This window comes from Pollicipes pollicipes, unplaced genomic scaffold, assembly GCF_011947565.3.
Source record: "Pollicipes pollicipes isolate AB1234 unplaced genomic scaffold, Ppol_2.1 Scaffold_4002;HRSCAF=4701_pilon_pilon_pilon, whole genome shotgun sequence".
Taxonomy (NCBI): domain Eukaryota; kingdom Metazoa; phylum Arthropoda; class Thecostraca; order Pollicipedomorpha; family Pollicipedidae; genus Pollicipes; species Pollicipes pollicipes.
Window position 1 is genome coordinate 4694080 of NW_023596420.1, and position 21359 is coordinate 4715438.

The 21359-nt window shown below is 51.1% G+C and overlaps 1 pseudogene; it reads left to right on the forward strand.

Moving 5' to 3' along the window:
- The window catches only part of LOC119093422 (dynein heavy chain 2, axonemal-like), a 33800-nt pseudogene that overhangs the window by 9524 nt on the left and 2917 nt on the right, over positions 1-21359 (forward strand).

Below are 21359 nucleotides of genomic sequence, written 5' to 3' on the forward strand. Positions count from 1 at the left end.
GTGAGATGACAGGCGCCTCCCCCGACCCAACCCCGTCTCAGACGATCCCTGGAGGCGTCAGCTCGTGAGTTTGGTGGCTCGTTCATCGGTATGGCCAAATTCCGTGGAGGGAACGTGGTGCTTTCTCGCTTCTCTCGTTTCCGGCGCACCGTGGCTGCTGCCGTTTGACATTGAATACGGGCTCAGTGCAGGACGTCGTCGGCCGCAGTCGCGGGTTTGATTACGGCCCAGCGTACGGACGGTACGACGATCGGTTCGTCTTACGCACACAGGCGGAGCAGCGTCTCAGAAAGACGGCGTCAAAACTAATTTTGCGGTCAATTCTGACCCTGCGTGGCCATAGAGTATATGCTCACCCTTTTAAGAAAATGTAGTTGCCGTGGCACCCTCAAACTCCATTCCTACGCATGTGAGTGCACATGTGCACATGCATTGGCACCCCATGGGAGCGGCGGAGTCCCAGCACACCAACGATATACATTAGGTGCCCGTTATCCGGGCGCTTGGCACTCTGACATTCGTGCTTCCTGCGCTCCCCCCCCCCGCCCCCTTCCCTTGTTCCATCGGGGCCCTCGTGTCATTTTTTCCTCTCGGGCAGAATGCTGGAGTTGGGTAAGCGTGACGGCGGTTGGGTGTTCCTGGCCAACTGTCACCTGTCGCTCTCTTGGATGCCCGAGCTTGACAAGATGGTGGAGGAGATCCAGGACGGCGGTGCTCAACAGTTCCGGCTGTGGCTCAGCTCCAGCCCGCACCCGGACTTCCCCATCTCGATCCTGCAGAACGGCATCAAGATCACCACCGAGCCGCCCAAGGTAACTGACGCTGGGGGTTATGACGCGTGCACCGCCTCCATACTGACTGAAGTCATGCAGATATCCCTTACTTTCTAACCCGTGGGCGCATACGGTGTGGAGTATGATAGCAGCGCGCTTTATTCGTTTTAAGCCCAGCTGTAACGAGAAGTGACGCTAAGGAGTGCGTCACTCGTGACTCGCGATCCTACCGCCTCAGGGTATCAAGGCCAACATCAAGCGGCTGTACCAGAACATGACTGAGGCACAGTTCACGCAGTGTCCGCGCCAGAGTACCTACAAGAAGCTGCTCTTCTCTCTCTGCTTCTTTCATTCTGTGCTGCTGGAGCGGCGCAAGTTCCAGCAGCTCGGCTGGAACATTTTGTACGCTTTCAACGACTCCGACTTCGAGGTGCGTGGCTGAGCTGGGGGCTGTGTAGGAGCACCAGCCTGTTAGCTGTAGGTCACCCTGGCGAATGTTGTCCATTCATCGTGAAGTCAGGACTGCTGCTGCAGTGTGAACTAGAGCGTGCGGGTTGGCTCAAAGTTTTGCTGTCAAACGACAGATTGATAAACGGCAGCTTGGCAGCAACTGCTGCTGGGTGGGAAAATCAGTGGTAGCATCGGTGAAGTGCCGGCTGGGAATCTCCCTAAAGTTGGTGTACCGTGCTGATAACATTGGCGTCGTGAACTTGCTCTGTTCTGGCAGTGAGCGTCTACTCCAGGTTTTCGCTGTCTTTTCCACCTGGTTCCCTGCCTTGTTAGGTGGTATATTTTTTTATTTTGGTCAAGTATGATTTTTTTATATTTCAGACTGTTGGAACATAAATGGTTCGACTTTCCGGTGTTAAGTGTGCCCTTAAACCAAGAAGCATCAATTGGAATCGCATATAAGCAACTCGTCAGCCATGGTGAATGATCCGCAAGTGTGAGCAAGGGAGCCGCGTGCTGTCAGGACTGTGTGTGTGTGCGTGTGTGTGGGGGGGGGGGGTCCGTCAGTCCGGTCGTGTTCTGTATTGGTCAATGTGCCATCGTGCCAGCCATTGATACGGCGGCTGGTTGGTGCGCGGGCCGTCTCGGTTGTCCCCTTCAAGCGCTGCCCGGCGCCGCTCAGGTGTCCGAATCACTCCTCAACATTTACCTGCGCGAGTACGAAGATCCTCCGTGGGACGCGCTCAAGTACTGATCGCCGGTGTCATGTACGGCGGCCATGTGACCGACGACTGGGATCGGCGCCTGCTTATGACTTACATCAACCATATGTTCAATGACGAGGCGCTCACCGTCACCTACTACAAGTGAGAGCAAAAGGCTATGACCGCTTCGAGTGGAAATTCCGCGGCATTAATCGTAGCGGTATGCATTACATTTTCGTCTTATATGCTATTTGCGTCAAGTGTTTGTCTGTTTGTTGTCTTTTTCGTTGAGCTCGTCTGCAGGTCAAACGTTAAGAGATAAGGGTGAAATATGCACACGATGAACGTGCGCATGTTCCGCATGTAGCTCGCGATCCGCTGCGGTCCAGGGTTTGGGCGTGGCACGCACTGGAAGTTCCGTTTCAAGTTTCGCGCTGGTGCGGTCAGCGGGTGGCGCGTGACGCGGCCGCCGCAATTGCATTTTTAGCCTATCGGTTTCGCATGGCGGCCCGAAGAAGCCAGCCGCATCAAAACCGGCGAGCGGTCGTTCGAGTCCAGGGCCGCACCTCAGTGATCGCCGGACGGGCGACGCAAAATCAACGCGCTCTGATAGATACTTGAACGGTGTATCGCATGATTGCATGTGTGACGCCGACCTGGCACGTGCACATTGGTAAAGACAGATTTCCCGTTGGTTTGGTTTTTACCGTTTTCACGTGGTATGCCAAGTATTGACAGCGAGAGCCGGTGCAGGCGTGAATCCAATTTCAAGTGTTGGCCAATATACCACTGCAATTGATGTGTGACACTAGACCGCGCGGCGCACCGTTACACCAGTAATCGTCTTGCAAGCTGGCAATGTCTGGATTTGGAAACATGGCGCCAAACAACACAGTCTTCCGAACCATCGCCAGGGTCTTGCCGAAAGTTATATCACCGCAGGAATAATTCCGTGCGACCTTCCTTTCAAACATTGTGTGCTTCTTCTTCGACCCAAATGCTCACAAATTATCTTTTACGCAACGTCAAAATACCACCGGTAGCCAGTCACCGCCGCTGAGTAATTCAATAAAACGTGGAAAAGTGCACGTGATTGCCGATGCTCAGCGGTATTTTATTCATCTTCTGTTCTATCATTCCGTGCGGGCGGAATAGCTAAGCAACGGTAACAGCAGCATGCATCAGTTCAGCTCTTTGAATGCCATTCCACAGATAAGCAAGGTCACAATGTGATGAAAATGTGACGTTGGTTGACCATGGCATGTTGTTTACTTGCATAGATAAGTGGGAGCTGAATATGGCTGGCACCGGCAGTCACGACGTTTTATTGAAGCATCCAACATGTACAGCAAGGCCCAAAACTCAACAGACGCTCAGAGGGCGTCAAAAATGACGATGCTGCGATCTTTACGCCTTGGATAACGTGCCACGGCTGTTGTGTGCCGCTGGGGTTGGGTGCCATATCAGCGTGGCCGTAAGGCTATTGGTTTACCGCACCTGTGCACGCTAGGTAAGCACTTCGCTTAGCTTTTAATTATCGCTACCACCTCCGCTGCATGCTGTTACTTTCAAAACTACTGGCAAGGCTTTCGTTCTCTGTGTAATGACCCACTTACGGGGACATGGGTATGACGATGCGGAAACGTGGTCACTTACTGCTGTTTGTTCGCTGACACTTTTAAGTCAACGTTTTGGTGATTTGCCCCTGTGTGCATGGTAGAATGCGGCGCTGCATCGGCTTGGCCGTAAGAGTACGTGCGTGACTCTCCACCTTTGTACGCTATGTGGGTGGTTTATCCATATTTTATTTAAGAATGCTCATATTGGTTTATGGTGCAGTGATAAACAGCTAGGATTTTTTCAGCTTGTGTAATAACCTGTCTACGGCAGATGAGCATGGAAAGGGCGAGAGGGCTGTCAGAGGACTTTTTCAGACCCACTTTTCGCCAAAGCCGCAACGAGTCTTGTCGTTGGAACCACGCGGAAAAATTGCTGGCACAGTCGGGTAGCATGCAGTCCTTTTGTGTTGCTGCGGCTTGGTTTTCTCATCGTCTAAGTTACGTGACGATGTGGCAAAACATCTGTTTACGCTAATGAGAACGTTTTGTCTCGGGTTTGAAATAGCGCTATATCCGTCTGTGAACGGAACGGGCTGGACACACTTTTCAATATGCTATTTCGCGTGGGGTTCTTCTGTCTGTCCCGTTTTAACTCAGCGCCGTCTGTGGGCCGAACGGCGGGTCACGGCGGTGGAATGTAGCCCAGAGGGCGGGCGTAATATTCGCGGCTTTCACGGAAGATCGCGAGCCGCTGCAGTCCGGGGTTTCGAGCGTGGCACGTGGTGGAATTGACCGTTTTAGACCCATGGTTTGCACGGGCGCCCCGAAAGTGTGACCGACGACGAGGCCGGTGTGAATTCGTCACGAAAAATGTGAGCCATAGTGAATCGAATGCATTACCCGAACGCATTGCTTCGAGAAACATCAGATAAGCGATAAGAAGAGCTGAGAAATGCAGCACCGCAAAACACAACTCCACTGGCTTCGTGGTGTGCTTTGGAGACAAGTTATGACAGTACGATAGGCTGCAATAGCGTTGGCGAGGCAGTAGCGAAATTAGGGAGATATGGCGGCTGCACTGGTAGAAAGTGCGGCTTTTTTACTTTTGGAATACGTAACAACGCTCCAGCCGCGGTGGAAATCTGGAGAGCAACATTTGAGCGTTGATCATTCAGAATGCCAGAAATGATGTTTCCGCATCATTTAATTGTGATGTGAGTTGTGCCACATCAGCTTCGACGCATGACTAGGTGGCACGAAATTGGAAAGCGCTATGGCCGTCTTTATCTTAAGTTCTGCTTAACATTATCCCATGGGTTTACCATCGCGAATAACAATTTTCCATGTAACGCAACGGGTCTTTTCATCCGCTTCCTAAGAGTCAGCTCCGTCGCTTAGCGGAGCAAGCTCGCAAACGCTTGTTACACTGCTGTCGATTAACAGACATCCACTCCGTCCGCGTGCTGCGACCCAGACGTGAAAGTCCTATCCTGTCTTCCAGATTCACGTTGTGTGTGCGATGTTTCTGTATCTATTTTTCAAAGAGTACAGGAATGTGAATGCTTCTTTGGAATGCGTTCCTTGTAAGAAATGCCACCTTTGGAATGCGTTTCTTGAAAGAAATGTCACCGGCATGGCCTCGAGAAAGTGACCGTAGGTCATGAACCGTCGAGATTAGACCTTCCAAGCTTTCACTTGTGTAAAAATGATGTAACCTGAGGTTTTGAAAGCTTCAGCAACGCGTTTAAAAACGCTTAGATGTTATTCTGAAAAAGCAGGGGCCTGTGACCCCCCTCCCCCGCCTTCCTCGGTCGGCGAGGTTTAAGTGACTTCAGAGTTTTGAGATCATAATGCAACATGCACAATGCAGGCCTAGTGCGTGCATTTGATCCCCAGCGTCAGCACTGCAATGCTAGGGCCGCCCTGTTCCAGATATCATAGCATGCGTGTGTTTTCAGGCTGTCGTCGCTGCCGTATTACTACATCCCGCGAGACGGCCACCTCTCCTACTACCAGGACTTCAGCAACAGTCTGCCGACCGTAGACCACCCGGAGGCGTTCGGTCAGCACCCGAACGCCGATATCGCCAGCAGCATCGGCGATGCGCGCACCCTCTTCGAGACGGTGCTGTCGCTGCAGCCGGCAGTGGCATCCGCCTCCGACGGACAGAGCTCCGACGACAAGGTCCGATGCCCTGCCGCGAAACCCTGACATTCCCGCTTGCCCTCCAGCAGTGGCCTGATGTAGTGCTCTTGGTCTGCGTCGCTCCTGGAATTGGGTGCGCCAAAATGGTTTAAATTGTGCTTTTCCTGTGGGGGGCAGCGAAACTGTGCTTGGGAAAACGGGTTTTACCTAGTCCCGACTTACACCTAGTACCTCAAAGCCTGTCGATATATTGGTCGTCTCCTCGTCCACAACGCTATCGACTAAGGCACAGAACCGTAATGCACATCTAACCGTTAATGAGTACATCTCCACGGGTGTAGTTGAACTATCACTATAGGCTTAGTATCTATGGTGCGTTGTTTTTGGGTATGCTATGTTCTCAAGGTTGTTACTGCAGGGTATTGTTATCATTGCGCGGCATCCTTCAACACAGCAGTGATGCACTGTTGCCAATCTAATTCCTCGTGCAGTCCATAACTTGCTATATTTGCGCCCACCACCAGGGCCTGTATTCGTGTCTCTGGTGGAATAAGCCAATACAATTATGAGCGCCATCATAATTAAAGGGAACCATCAGATGGTACTCACTTGTCATTGGGTCCGTGTTGAGGCATAGGCTTTGCGGCATCCTTACAGTATCAATAGAAACCATCCCAGGCAGGAGGATTCTGCATGATTCGAGAAAGCTTATGTCTATCATTCAAAAACTTTCCTATCTTTAGTAATATTAATAAGTACTTGCTTACCGAAAAATGACGCAACTGAATGACGCAACTTTGACGCAACTGAAAAGTAATATTTGTTAGAAAATCCTTACATCTTATGGGTGAAGGTTTGAATGGACGGCCAGAGCAGATGGTTAAAGGCTTACACCGTAAACACAAATGTTGCGGGATCAGCCCTCTGTACTGCCAGTGTGAAGGCTTTCAGCAGTGCAGTCAACGGCAGCTGCATCTACACGTGCACACCCTGGTAGAGATTCCACACGGCTATCATTTCTGACGACAGCCGAAACAGTATTGTTGGATATTGTCTTTGGACAACTGTTGATACAACTGTCTGAAAAGACATGCGCGGTTCATGCCAAGTGTCTGCTGCGTTGTGGACGGGGGTATCCTTGTTTCTGGTTGATTTCCTTCTTTTAAGGGAATGTTCGGGATTTGAAGATATTCTGGCGATTATCAGATACGATGAAATAAGTTGACATGTGGCTAATGACATAGTCACATGACATTTTATTTTTATTGACAAGTGCGAAGACGACCCTGGACGACAAAATTTTACTATCTAGTTAAAAAGCTGCTCAATGCGTCATCGTTTGATTGCGTCACGGAACGTTTGTATGACGTCAGGGTTGCTGCCAGATGGCCGTGCATAGTTGCCACTGTAGCGAACAGGCTAATTGACTTGTAGTACTTCCGCCTGCCGAAAGGTGGCTTGTCCTCTGACGAGTGTTCGTGGAACCCGAATATCACTATGTGTTCGTTTGTTGACCCTTTTCGTGGTGTTCTGGTATCTTTGTTGTTATTTAAGATGTTTTGCTTGCATTCACATGGTCGGTAACGGTGCTTGTAGCAACTTATTCAACCTCCAGTCTATTTTCCGTCATACCTAGACCCGATGCCCACATTTCTGTCATGTGTAGTACCGAAATGTTATTCATATTCAAACATGTGTCCCTTGTATCCTTTCTCTCGCTTCACCCTGCGTCCTCGCTACGTCCCGTGTGTTCTTGAAGACTGCATGCGCCAGCCACGAATCGGCGGAAAGGCTCCTGGGGTGGAGGGGGCATTCCGGCACCAGGCCCTTATCCCGTAGAGGGTTCCTGGTTCCCTGTGCGGGCTTGGTCCCGGTGGTTTGGCCTCCATCGCGGGAGGGGAGGGGAGGGACGTGTTAAGACGGCACAAGATGCGGGGATTATTTGATAGTGATGTTGTTTCGTTGTCGGCCCCAGTCCCTAAGTATTCACCCTTGGAATCGACTGAAGTGATTGGTCAAATTTGCTGCTAGCAAAGAAAAGTGTTAACTCGAGCGCAGTTCTCACGTCACGTTTAGATCTACGTACGGTTCACATCAATAGCTGGAAAACGTATGGTTTCTGTATAAGCATGCTGCGTGTTGCGCTGTGGGATTTGGTTTCCCAGTTTTAAGTCGTCAGATACATCGCACTTTTCTTGGGCATGTAAGCTATATTGGAAACCCAGGTGAAGCAGCCAATCGTGAACTTAGAACTTGGTTTTGCATCAGCCGTGAAGGGACGCGACGTTCTGCCTTGTGGTTCAAAGACTATGTGGGCGAATTTTCGCTCTCATTCTGTCCACCTGGAAGCAGTGAAGAGCTCGTTGAACAGCTAGTAGTGGTTTGCATGTCAGTGTATCACTTTGAAGTTAACATCGTCACCAAAGCATCACGTATGAGCTGCTTGTGCACCACAGCCGCTTGATTTCAGGTCATCGGGCTTGCCAACGACGTGCTCACAAAGATGCCGGACTTGATTGACTTTGAGAACACACAGAAGATCATTTCCAACGACCCCTGTCCACTGAACTGTTGTACTTCTTCAGGAGGTAAGCAGATCAGTGCGCAAAAGTGTATGTGTCGGCTGCATTGGGGGATACAATCATTGCATGCTGACCACGGAGCACACAACCATTATCCCTTCACCCCGCAACATTGGGCTGGCTCTGGTAACCGCAGCAGTGGTTTGCCAATCGGCATAACTTGTGCCTTGCGACACATCACAACATGACTGAGTCATGTTGTGATGTGTCGTGCAGTCATGAGCAGCCATAAACGTTACTGATTCCAGAATCGTGTCCCTGTATTCTGCCTCCTACCGCAATAATGGCACTGCTTGTCCCATCTCGGAAGGTAGCTGCAAAGAAAAGGACATGGCTTTTTTAACGGGAGCTTTTGTTGCGAAGGGACCGTGGATTTTGTATGTGCTTCTATTGGTGAAGTGCAAGCTTGCCGCGCTGAGACGTCAGACGTGCTAAATTATGTGTGACGCAGCGTTTCGCATTTTTACACTACAAAGATGTGGGGCAAAGCATCCAGCAAACTTTCCTCTTTGCACAGTGTCTGAAGGTCTTACGCAGCACGTTTCCACAACATTTTTTTCAAGCTTTCCCACATGAAATTGCATGAAGTTGTTTCGCTACTTAAATTTGTGTCTATGCAATGTTCGCCACCAAGATACTGAGCCCAAAAATGAACGAATTATTGTGCCGCATGAATTATGGGACGCGGCATCATTGCAACGCTCTATCTTGCATTTGTGCGTTCTTTTTGCACGGTACGCAAGTCTTTCTCATGTTATCCTGATTCATTTGTGATTTGTACTAGACCTGTTCATCTCTCTGTATCTGCATGTTATTGGAGGATTCAAATTGCACGGCGGGATGCTGTCCCATGTCAAAGACGCACCAAGCACTGGAACAATTTGTTGAGCAATGCGATGATTGCGCAAATTTGTATTAGTTCTGCTCTAATCTGAAACGTTAGTGCAACTCACCTGTTGCCGCATGACTATTGCCCGGTGTCATTACCGCTACTAGACCGCAGCTGACGCCTACCAATCTCTGTCTCCGTAGATCCAGCGTTACAACGCTCTCATGGTAATCATCCGACGGTCTCTGGAAGATTTGAAGAAGGGAATCAAGGGTTTAGTGGTGATGTCCTCTGACCTGGAGGAGATATTCATCTGTGTGCTGGAAGGAAGAGTGCCACCGCCGTGGCTTAAAAGTAAGGGTTGTGTGAGTTGCGAATTGTCGATAGGTGAGCACTGCAGACCGCTCACTAATGGCCGGGCTGTGCAACGATTTCTGCATGAATACCGGTCTTAAATAACACTGTCGCGCGCAGCTAGGATGTCATGTTCGCTGCAAACGTACTGCCTCGATCCTGTGAATCCGCAAACAGGGCGAACACGCTAGCAGGCCTCGGGTAAGTTGTGAAACAGCCACCTAAGCGCATTGACCTGCAAAATGTCGTTTATAGGCTGTCTCCATGACATAGGTCCTGACCGCTCTCTAAGTTGTCATTTTTGCCGGCCAAACGACCAAACGACTTGGCAAAATGGCGAAAGTCTTCAGTCAGCAACAGAGATGTCACTTTCTAAAGTAGGGGGAAGCTGAGCTCTGTTGAGGTAACCTGCCCCCAAAATCCTATATGCTCTGGGATTTTGGCCACTAACCCTTGCTTTGATGGGGCGGAGGACGATGCGACTCCACCCTCCCTCTCCCTTCCTCCCGGCTGAGGTTTCATTGCGTTGAAATTTTCGGTGCCGCATGGGACACTTATTGGGCGTGTTTTGAGAAAAAAACGTGGCCCTAGGACGTCTGGTTTCCGAGCCGTCACATTTTTAGGGAAAGGTATACTGCCCAGCGGTGTACGGCAGGTGCGGGTAGCGCGCGGCAACCGACGAATCCGCCGGTACCGACACGATAAAACAGGCGACGGGCCGACGCTCTCGCGCTAGCATAGCTCTGCATGATACAGATATGCTCAAAACACACAAAACTGCATGCCAATGTGCTCAAATATAAAAAGGAGCATGCCTGTGTACGCTTCATGTCACTGCGTGGCATGGTTTCGTAAATCTGGGTATGGAAAGCTGCCAAATGCATTCTCGGAGCAAAGGACTTTTGACCTGGCGTAATGGTGCCAATTATTGGCCTAGCAACATAAAATTGTTATCAACTGCGAGATCTTGTTGAGACCAATCCACTGGCTTTTACGCGAGGCTCGATCGTGTTTAGTTTGGAAACGCAGGGTACGTGGGGGGGGGGGGGGGGGGGCATCGCATCCCTTCACCATTACTGTCAATACGGGTTGTGAAAAGGGTGAATCGAGGCGAAGTTTGATAGGCGCCCCCGATGTTAAGATTCAAAAAGCAGTTAAAGATATTTGGTTGATTGAATTTTCTCGATGACGGCTAACCTCCCACTTAAAGGCGACGAGAAATTGCATTTTATAAAAGAAAAGCTCAGAGGGTGTATCGCAAAGAAAAGGTCTTAGCAAATCGACCAGATGTGAGTAGCACAAACAGGCGTAATTTTTTTTCTTTCTTCAAAGGTGGCGAGGCGCGCAAACTACGCAAATGTGCCGATTGGCGGGGTTCGAAAGGGACGGACAAGAGGCCGTCGAAAATGTCTCGTGCCCACTGGATGTATGTGCCTAGGATGTACGAATCTAAAAATTTAGCTAGACCTACACGAACCTCTCAGCAGACATCCTGATAACTGAAGGACGGCGTAGGTAAAGGCGGGTGGCGGGCCGGCCGAGTGTTCCGAGGCCTTGTTTTAAAAAGGAGCGCGACCAACGCTTTGACACGTTTCGGAAGCAGAAATAGGTAAAAGAGGCCCTAAACTCTCAAGTTGGAAATAATCAGCATTCATTTTACCAGGAGGTAGTGGTTAAAGGATATTATCAGGCAAGCATTGGTTATAATGAGAAAACTCGGCGTTCGGAGGCTGTGGTCATGGTTATCTTTCTTCGCAAAAAAGATCGATCAACACCAAATCGATCAAAAATCGATTCAGTCTAGAGCACACCGTACGACACGTGTTGGTTTCATTCCCCATCCGTCTTGCGGTACATCCAGGCGGAAGAATTACCGCCAAGCCGTACGTTAAACCATCCCGTTCCGAAATTCACTTAAGCCCATTCCGACCGCTGCTGATGCCAGATGCTGCCATTTGTTGCCAGGTGCGCTGCTGTCTTAGCTGGCGTAACGTTTCTCGTTGGTGCGCTCGCGCGTTTCTGGCCAACTGTCGACTTCGACTAATGCCTGCGACTGCGATCTGACCTGAAAACGTTTTTAATTTCGGTCAGTCATCACAAACATCCCCATATATATGCCGTTTCCTAGCATTACGGTTCTAATATCTCTGGCGTTCGGAACAAACTCACTCTCTTGTAAGAACTGGTTGCTGAATCTCCAAAGGTCAGGACCCCTTTCAAAAAGGAAGAGATCCATCTTTAAAGTTACAATACTATCGTCGCTTAAAACACCGGGCTCAGTTTCCATTTTAATGACGCCCATTTTATGTCCTAGACTCACTGACAAAAAATGTAGTCTAAGCTGAACTGCCGCCATGGTGCTTATCATCTCCATTTGTGAAGCCTAGTACTTTTTTGTCATAAGTCGTGCAAGTTTAACTCATACTACATGCTTTTAGAAAGCTAACTGATTGGTTTAGTTTCATAATCGGTATGCTCGTGTGAAGTTCTTGGAAGTGCACGCTGAAATCACGACGAATGACAACGTGTCGAATTTATTCTGGACAAAGGGAACGCAACATACCTCGGATTGAATCAAACTGTCCCAACTGACATTTTGTATTGCCCTGAGTTTGAGTCTAAACCACATTAACCGGCGTCCGGGTGGCCGGCTGGATACCCTTCGCTCGGATGGAGGGTCAATTTGACCCCCCCCCCCCCGAGATCTCGGGAACTATGAGAACTAGAGACGTCAAATTCACATGGCGCGTTGATCTGCGCGTGAACTCACTTAGGCCATGTTTGAACTCAAGTTTGAGGTTCCTAGGTCATGACCTTTCGGCCAAATAAGGTCAAACAAGGTCAAATTCCAGGTTGGTTTCCAAAGTGCCCCCAGAACCTAGATAACTTTCCAAGTTGAAGGTCACATGCTTATTTAGGGTCAGTGACCTTGTTTAACCTGAAGATCATGGTAGTCAAAATCATACAAGACTGCCCTGAGTTTTGCGTTTGAATATGCGACAAAGTTTACGCTAGGCGGTATGCTCCTAAAAGCCAAATGTTGACCTGGGTCATTTTAGGTCAGTGACCTATTCTGACCGCTAAGAAGTCCATGGAGGTGTAGAATGCGGTTCGTGCTGTCGTTCAACGCAATTTTTTCATTCAATTGTTGTGATGTCTAAGAAAACAGAGATGTGTGGTTTCGTTGAACACTCCGCTGTTGCATCAAATTGAACGATTCCCTAAAAATTGGCTTCGCTGAAACCATGGCTTAACTTTGACCTGCTATAACTCAGCGACACTACTGGGGACATCTAAATTTTTTCACCTTTGGCGCGGCTACGCCGCGCCGTTCGGAAACCATTCTGGAAAAACCTTCGGGGGTCAATTTGACGCCCACCCCCACCCGAGTGCGTGTGAAGTGTAGCCTTTGCATGAGCTACAATCAAGCTTAACTTCTAGCAAACGTTCGTGTATGCTCGTATGAATTTCAGTGACTGCATTTCAGTCGTCTTGGGAACAGAACAGTTGCAGCACGTTCGCGTGTATTCACGCCGTGCGCGCTTGCCCCAGGCTCCCATTTAGCTGCCGAATTTCAACATCCCCTGGTGGCTTATAACTTTCCTGCAGCTTTTCAATGTGGTTGGGGCACAGCCTGTGAAAAAGTGAACTAACGTCTTTCTTTTTACCCTCTGTCGGAATGCTGTTACGTGATTGGTTAAAGTGATTGCTCTCAGTGATCGTTCTTAGGTCACTGGACGCTGTTTGTGGGCATTTGCTGGTCAGTTTTGGCATATCATGCGATTGGCTGGCTAAACAATGAATAACATTGGACTGTAGAAGCCGGGAACAAAAGAAGACAGGCGGACCGGTAAAAGAAAGCCAGCAGGCAGGCGAGTAACAGGCAGAAAACGTGCCAACAATAGGCTGCAAACCGGCAAACAATAGGCGGCAAATATAAAAAAAACAGTCGACAAACAGGGAAAGAGCAGTCGGAAAACAGGCGAACTAAAGTCGGTAAATATGCAGACAATAGCCGGAAAGCAGGAAAACTAAGTGGCAGGCGGGTGAACACGTGGGGAACAATCCACAAACAACATGCAGCAACAGGCAAACAGAAAACAAAGGCGGGCGGAGAACAAAGGAATGACCGGACAAACAGGCGATCAACCAGCATGGGGGGAGGAGGGGCTGATCCAGAATGTCTACTTGGGTTACGTGAGGCCGTGCACTTTATAAATGCCGCAATCAGGATCCTTCGGCCGGGTCAGCTTCATTCACGGAAACGTTACCGAGCCGCGTGAATACTGTGTAGATCCGCTTCTTACGTTTTACTTCCAGCAGCATGCTACGCCACCGCCGCCTTTCAGAGAGGGATTCACTGACAAACAGTGCCTGGTCCTCGGGCTTACCCTGCAGTCGTGTTTTGTTGGCGAGAGCAGAGCTCGCGCGCCGATCGTGGTCCGGTGTTGGCTGGCCGGCAGCGCAGTACACGCGGCCCGAGCCGCCGTGCCTCGGCCAGCTCCTGCTCGCCGAGGCCGGTGAGCTGGTCCGCAGGGTGGCCTCGCCCGAGCGGGACGCCGCCGGACCGCGTCGCATGACGTCACAGGCCACCCGCCGTGACTCTTCAGGGTTCAGGGCCGAAGCTGTTCCTTGCTGGCGGACGAGCAGCCTCCGTGACCGTGATTCCTGACAGGATGACGTCAGTCGCGCGGGACCGTTGGTCCGGCTCGTTCACGATGCCCTGGTCACCGCAGCATTGGACGGCTCGGTTCACTTTTCCATTGAGCTCTTCGATTGTATTGTCTCGGTCAAGCACGTATTCCACCAACTCACGAATTATTATCTCCGACGTTTTCAGCTGGTTTGTTAAACGTTCCGAAAAGCAGCTTGGAATCATGCTTTTTCGGTTGGATTATATCTTGTTCCACATTAAAAGACTGACTAAGCTTCGCGTTCTCAATGGCCATTATCCCTTGAATTTTTTCCACGAGCCTTGTTCTGGGCGCTGAGACAGTCTGAACCACCCCACCTTCTCTGTTTGGCAGCGTTTTAAACATGTCCGGGACCTTGATCTTACCTCCGGGGTGGCAACTACAGCTTCCGCGAGAACTGCCGCGTCGCTGTCGACGATGGTATCCTGACTGTCAGATGTCATCTTCCCGGCTCAATCTCCCTCTCTTTCTTTCTCCTGGTAAAGCATAAGTTTTCGTGGATTCTTCTCGCGATCCTCAGTCTTGGCGCTGACTGTGCCACTAACCACCCGCCGGCCGCGCGAAGAGCGTTCGCCGACCACAAGGCCCCCACGACGCGAGGCAGGGAGCGGACCAAAACAGGTCTGACCTCGCCGTGTTGAACAGAGACTGTATTCCAGTACATTTGTGGCTAAATGCATATGCTCCTATCATGTCGCGTAGCGCCCGGTGTTGGTTTATTACGTTCTTCGCAGCGAAAGTGTTTCTCATGACTGTACCTCGTGGCAATGGTATGCTTCAGCAAAGAGGCGTGGTTTTATTGTTTAAAGATAGCAGCATAGGGTCTCAGCTTGTGACAAAAAGCGGCAGGCGTGTTATTGTGCGTCGTTTGTCCAGTGCTAGTTTATTTGTTGTTTTTTTGCGGTTAAGCGTGGTGCTATGTATTTTGAGAGATTGCTATCATCGCTGGCTGCTTTTAGGAGTTTGTTATCAAATCAACCCATGAGTCGTAGAAGACTGACCACGGCTATGGTGTTTGGTAGTGAAAGCTTAATGCATATGGCTTCCGCATATGCGTAGTTGTACTCCAGGCCCAACTCACGGTAATAAGCATCATTTTCTGCTTAAAACGCAAGGAACACAAACGAATTTCGTCTTTAAATCCAAGAATTCAATGAATCGACCATGTCGGGCTCAGAAGGACCCAGCACAGCGTCCGGCAGCGGCTCGGAGCCGCAGGACGCGGCGACATTAGGACCAGAGCACGTGAACACCGGCCTTCCGTTGTCCACGGCCAATCCGTTGTCCAAGGCTCCTGCCGTCATTCCAGCGACGGAGTTGTCCAGCGACAGCGCGGATGACGGGCCCGGTCACGCGTCGGAAGGCCAGAGAGCCGCCGACGCTTGGCGGCGGGCGGCGGTCGGCGCGCGCGCCACTGGGCTGCCGACCACCGCACTCGGCACCGCGGCTGCGGCGGCCGGAGAGGACGTGCGGCGGCGCACTACCGCCCGTGACCTGGGCGCCGCCGCCTTCAAGCTCATCAGTGGCCGCACCAACATACGGCGCTGGATCGACCAGGTGATGAAGCGACAGGCAGGCGGCGCGGACCAAGGGGAGCAGCTCAGCGTGGCGCGTCGCTTCCTCTTTGAGGACGAGGACCGGCGCTACGACAGAGACGGCAGTTCCAAACCCGGCAGCATGGAGGATTTTAATGTGGTGGTGGACGTGGATGAGGCACGCGTGGAAACGTTCGTGTCGCAAGAGTTGGTGGGCCACCTGACGAACAGCAAAACGTTCAACTTCTCCATTTTTTTAATCATCGTCTTCAATTCGGTGATGATCGCCATGCAAACGTCGGACGACCTCACGGAGAGATTTTCTCTGCCATTCTCCATCATCGACCAGGTCGTGCTGACCATCTTCATCTTTGAAATTGCTGTTAAGTGGTTTTACGGTTTCTATGCCTTCTGGCTGGGTGCATGGAACATTATAGACTTCGTGGTAATATTCATCCTGTTGTTCGGGAGCAACTTTACCTACCTTGCCAGTTCCCGACTGCTGCGACTTCTGCGCGTGCTGCGTGCGTTCCGCAGCGTGCGTTCCTTCAGCACCTCACTAGAAAGCTTGTCGCTGGTGGTGGACACCATCTTGCACTCAATTCCTGACATGGCCAACGTCTCGCTACTGCTGTTGGTTTTTATGACGGTGGCTTCCGTCATTGGCGTTACCGTGTTTGGCGACGACTTCCAGGAGAACTTTGGTAACCTGCTGGATGCCTTGTTCGTGTGCTTCATATGTGTGACCGAGGACGGCTGGGTTGACATCTTCTCGCCGATGCGCGACTCCAAGAGCACGAACGTGGCCCTGGCATCGTCCGTCTACTTTTTGTTCTTGATAGTGGTTGGTGCGTTCGTTTTTTCCAACCTGATCGTGGCAGTGGTAGTCACCAATCTAGAGATCGCCATGAAAGACTACACGGAAGAGAAGAACAGCGACCGTGGCCAGTTGTTCGGGAGCTACATCACCGGCACCGGTGCGTCGGACTCTGCCGGCGATGAGGACGACGCGGAGGCCGCCGGGGAGGTGGCGCTCAAGGTGGTCTCGGTGGACCCGCTGCTGACGTTGGAGAACGAGCATCTGGCCGGACAGCGACCCGTACAGGTCCCGCCGATGCGCCGGCCAGACGTGGCACGCGTCGCCCGCCACGCCGCCGTTCTGGTGGCGCTGCAGGAGAACATGGCCGAGTACCGGGCCATCCGCGCCGACCTGAGCCGTGCCGCCGGCGTGCTGGCAGAGCTGGATGAGCTGCTGCGCCGCCAGCTGGGAGACGATCAGACCGACCCCGGCCAGCGGATGCGGCGCGCCAGCCAGATGTTAGCGCGCGGCTCGCTGACTGCGCCAAGCTCGTCTGTGCACGGTCTGCCAGGCGATATTTTGCAACACATGGAGGCGTTGCAGATGGTGCGTGTTTCCAACACCAACGCCGGCGCCGCCAGCTTAATGCGCAGGATTTCCGGTGCCATACTGCGTGACGGTCGCCGGCCCAGCGGTGAGACGGCGACGCGACCCAGACCGCTGCATAGAATGAACCAGTACTAAAGCACGGAGTTCAGAGAACCACCGCACAGCATGGGCCGGCAACATGCACATGTATCAGCAAGTTATTATGTATCCGCAAGCTTGGAAGTGTATCAGCACATTAGGTTATGTACACCATGCTCATGTTTACCTGGCTCCAGTTCAGCATTAGTTTCTGAGTGCATCGGGCATTAAGAATTATTGTGATGGTTGTAGGTGCGAATCGGCTTTGCTGTTTGTGAGGAGTACTGCGACACTGCGCTGGCCATGCGTGACCGTCCGGTGTTAGCTGGTTGTGTAAGGATGTATTTTCCGAAATAAGAACGCATCGTTCCATAGCACAACAGGCCGGACGTTGGTGAGACGCCGCGGTGAGACGCCTGTGACGTGAGACGGCAAAAGTGGCGTGTGAGATTTTGTGAGCGAGCGCTGGCCATGCCGAAGTTTTAGCGCCCGTGTTTGCGTTGTTTTATGCAATGTTCAGAGACTGGGTCTTCTGTTGCGCGCCAGCACCACTTGTTGGACTGACGCACAACTGTGCAGCCAACATGAAGCACGCCAACGAAAAGATCATCACCCTGCTGTCCAAAACATTGCTCGTCACGCAACGTATTGCGTTCTTAGAGCTGAACTGTAGCTAGACTGGGAAGAAGTTTGGGCACATCCCTGTGTAATGAGTTTAGCACGCGACCGGGTAGTCGGTTGGATGCCCTTCGCTGGGGTCAATTTGTCAATTTGACCTCCCCGAGATCTCAGAAACTAAGGGAGCTAGAAGCACCCAATTCGCAGGGTGTGTTGGCTGTGCGTAAACTTGAGTCAGGTTTTGAGGTTCCTAGGTCATGAATTTTGGGTCAGATAAGGTCAAACGAGGTCAAAATCCAGATAAGTGTCCAAAGTGCCCCAGAACCCAGGCACCCGTTCTAGACAAAAGGCCGCATGTTCATTTAAGGTCGTCGACCTTGCTTGACCTTTCGGAGGTCATGGTGACCGAAATCGCACAAGACTGCCTTCAGTTTTACATTTGGGTAAGCGACAAAGATTACGCTAGGCAGCATGTTTCTAAAAAAAAAAAATGTTGGGTTCGGTCATTTTAGCTCGGTTGGTTGATTCTCGGTCGAAATTGGTTTGCTCCTCCGCTTCTGCATGGTCATGCGCCGATTCCTCTACGTCCGCCACAGCTGATTGTATGACGGGCCAGAGCATCTTTTTATTTTACTTCGGTCTTGACGCGAATGTCTACTCCGTGGTCAAATCGGGTGCGTTTACCAATCTCGATGGGTGCTTCGTGAAGTACGGAGTGTCTCCTTGGATTTTCCTCGTAAATAGTATAATTTTAGGGACGTAGGAGAGCAAAGGGACTCCTTACTTTATGCAACCGGATTCGAAGTGAAAGCTTGGGAAGTTGTAATTGTACGCCATTCTCCTCTTATGAAGCTGGTTGCTGGTGATAGTTGGCGCGTTTAAGCCCGGCAAATCAATGATGGCACCTAGACGCTTCCTATCACAATGCGGTCACTACCTGGCGGAAGGCAAGTTATGAATGAGGACTATGTGCTGCAGGAATAGACTCATAGCTCACTTTGCCAGAAGTCTGAGATGAATATGACATGAGGCCGTATGGCAACCAGCTGGCTAGATAGTACAAGGACAGCATATAGACCGGGCCGGGCGGGACCCGACGGGACACGACCAGACCAGATGAGACCGGCTGGACAAGACGGGACCGGCTGGACAAGACAGGACCGGGCGGACAGTGCAGATTCAGATAGGACCAGACGGGGCCAGGCATAACCAGACGGGGTTGGAGGACACCATGCGTGAATGACAGGAGCCGGACGAGACGGAGCGGGACCAGGTGGAACCGAATAGAACGTGGTGGGGTCAGACGGGACTGAATGGGATAGAACCGGACGGCACTGGACCGGACCGGACCGGATGGGAACGAATGGGACCGGACCAAACCAAACGGGACCAGACGTGACCGGACAGGATCAGACAGGATCGGGCAACATCAAAAGAGGCCCAAAGGAATCGGGTGGTGCGGAACGGTACCACACTCAGTTCCACAGAATCGGACCGGACCAGACAGAACCAGATGTAACGTCAAGAAGGAAGACGGAAAAGGGCGGGAACAGACCAAATTATGTGAGACCGGACATGACTGGACCAGACGGGACCACATTGACCAAGAAGACACCTGACCAGGCCGTATGGGACCGTACGGGACCGGGCGAGACCAGACAGAACCAGACGAGAACGGACGGGATCAGGCAGTGTCGAACGACGCCGTGCGTGATCGAATGAAGCCGGGCGTTACAGAATGGGCCCACACAGAGCAGGATGAAGTGTGATGAGTCCAGACGGGACCTAATGGAGCTAGGTGAGACAACTGGGCTGGAAGGTATTGGATGCAACTGGGCAAGACCTAATCGCAATGGATGACACTGAATGCGACCTGAGTGGGAAGGACTCGACGGATGCCGACAGGACCAGACAGGACCTGACGCAATTGGGGCGGGATCGGACGACAAGTGATGTGACCAAAAGGAACCGGACGGGACAGAATGGTACCGAAGACTCAGAACGGGACCTTTTGTGACCAGAGCGGGCTCATCTGGTACCCATCTGGCTCCGTATAGTCCCATCTGGTCCCGTATGACTTCGGCTGGTTTTATCCGGTCCTGTCCAGTGTCGTCTGGTCCCGTCCGGTCAAGGCTTGTGTGGTCTACTCCCGTTCCGCTCCATCCGGTCGTGTCTACTTCCACTCGGCTCCGTCCTGTCCTGTCTTAAACTTTTTAGTCCCGCCCAGTTCCATTCGGCTGCGCCCGGTCCCGTTCCACGGTCAGGTCCCGTGCGGCGCCGTCCGTTCCCGTGCCGCATTGTCGTAGGAAAGGGGAATGGTTGGTGCAAGCCTTAGCCATAGGCGCTGAGGATGGTCCCAGCAAACGCTGCACCTGTTGCAGTGCAGCGCGAAGACTGGCTGAACTTTGACAGGATAAGTGCAACACCACCGTGGCGCATAAATCCTGGAACAGCTTGTGGCGGACATCCCAGCAAAAGCCCCTGACCTTGAACTGTTACTTATTTGCTAATGGGGAAATGCTATCCTACCCTCGGAATTAAGTGAGTTGATTGCATCCTAGAATTAACTTGTGAGGAGACGTTCTATCCTCTCAGAATTAGGTGGGCTTAGAGAGACACTGCGTAGTCCTCTCGGACCCTAGCCTATAATGACAAATCGTGGTGATAGCCAAACAATACGGCTACCCTCTGAAATATCATTTGGTTGAGTTAAAAATTCGCAAATTTGAGGCCCGGCTCAGATTTTCTGACAAAATGGGGGTTCGAGGTCTTACAAGGAGCCAAAAATGACTAAGATGGAAAGATGTTATCCGTTTTTTTCTGAATACGACTGTGAGATTCTATCTATGTCATTCATACCAGATTTCGAAGCATATGCATCATGCATGCCGGTAAGCCAAAGTACGATTTGATGCGCTGAATGCGATGCAGCTTGAGTTTTTACGTTGCATGAAATACGTTCAGAATATTCTTTGTGATACACGTGTTTTGAAATTTTTTAAAGCACACTTTTTGATCAGTATGCATTGACGAAAGCTGCGGCTTTTTCGTTCATCGCCACAAAAAGACTTAGTATGTTACACCTTCAAATATTGTTGCCTGAGTCGAGAAAAGATCTGTACGTGCAGCGAAACGGGTTTTATTCGGGTAAATGCTTGACTGTGTGGCGTTCTCCAGCCCGACGACCAAGACATATAGACTAATATTGGCTTCACGGAGAGGTAGCCCTTGACACGTTCCAGGCCGTGGTGAATTCTAATCATCTGTTGATTTCTATGTTTGGTCAAAATTGCGCTTTACTTTGACCAAAAATTTCCAATAAAACTAATGTAAATGTAGAGGTAAATGGACATGTTCAACTCAATGATTTATAAGGTCAGATTTTGTCACGTGAATTGCCAGCATACACCCCCCCCCCCCCCCTGTTGAGTTTTGAGGACCGTTGACCGGCACATGGGTTTGAGGACCGTTGACCGGCACATGGGTTTGAGGGCCGTTGACCGGCACATGGGTTCGTCATCGGGGCTGGCTGCTCGGTGTTGCTGGCCTCTGGCTGAAATATGGCCCCGTGTTTTCCCAGGGGTCTGTAACCGGTTTAAAGAGGCACTGCTTTTGACATCCGAAGTCACC